General features: G+C 46.6%; 1 pseudogene; it reads left to right on the top strand.

Moving 5' to 3' along the window:
- Positions 1–525: 525 nt before the first annotated feature.
- Positions 526–1,041, top strand: part of LOC107298629 — a 41,136-nt pseudogene continuing 40,620 nt past the window's right edge.

Below are 1,041 nucleotides of genomic sequence, written 5' to 3'. Positions count from 1 at the left end.
CTGGCCAGCAGAAGTTGCCTCCCCTGGAGGATCTGGCCTGACCTAAATCCTTGGAAGCCCCAGGAAATCGGTCATAAAAATTTGGGATGTAGAGAGGTTTTGATCATCACTGAGAGTCACCCTTTACAAATCTTATTCTGTAATTCTGAGAAACGGTCATGAACTTTTAGGGCTCAGCACACAGCTAATCTTCACAAGCTAAGTAGCATCACATTTCACAATTTCACTTGGATCAGTTGCAAAGGTCGGTTGCTAGAAGTCAGAAACGACTTTAAAAGCTATGGGGGAAATCTTAGGCAACTATTTTCGCCTACTATCCGTGGTCAAACAGGCAACATCTGTGCTTAGCAAGGGGACAATACAGTAGGTGGCATCTGTGGTTGAGTTTAAAGGAGTTAAAACCATCGAGTACTATATTGCTAGAAAGGAGGGGAGGAGAGGGGAAGCGCCGAGGAACTTCCTCTTCTTGATCACTAATAGGAGGAAGATGGTGTGTAGGGAGGATTTTGTGCTCTTCCCAGATTGAAGCAGCAGCTGGAAGGTGAGTGGAGGGCAGGTCGGAGGAGAAGCCGGGAGCAAGCGGGGCTGTTTGGTTTCCTCCAGGGCGTCCAAGCAGAGAAGCAACTAGGCTGAAGCATCTCAGCTGCTGCTGCTGCAAATCCCTTCCCTCCCCAACTTTTACATCCACTGGTGCTGCAGGCTGTTAAACTGGGGGCTGCTATTTTCTGCTGGTGGGAAGATTTCAAAAGTCTCCTTCAAGTGAAGGTTGATTCTTTGGGAATGGCTTCCCTCCAGACGTTGTGAGTGCTGCATCACTGGAGGTTTTTAAGAGGAGACCGGACAGCCATTTTCAGGAATAGTAATAGGGTCTCCTGCCTGAGCAGTGGGTTGGACTAGAAGACCTCCAAGGTCCCTTCCAACTCTAATTTTCTATTATTACATTTGATTAGTGCTTAGTAAACATCCTGTTGTCTGCTCCAATTTGTTTGCTTAATAATACAAGTTACATTCTTAGTGTCTTCCCCTTTTCTCCAACCATTG

This window comes from Protobothrops mucrosquamatus, unplaced genomic scaffold (genome assembly GCF_001527695.2).
Source record: "Protobothrops mucrosquamatus isolate PMUCROS unplaced genomic scaffold, P.Mucros_1.0 scaffold4149, whole genome shotgun sequence".
Classification (NCBI taxonomy): domain Eukaryota; kingdom Metazoa; phylum Chordata; class Lepidosauria; order Squamata; family Viperidae; genus Protobothrops; species Protobothrops mucrosquamatus.
This window is presented reverse-complemented; position numbering and strand designations above follow the sequence as displayed.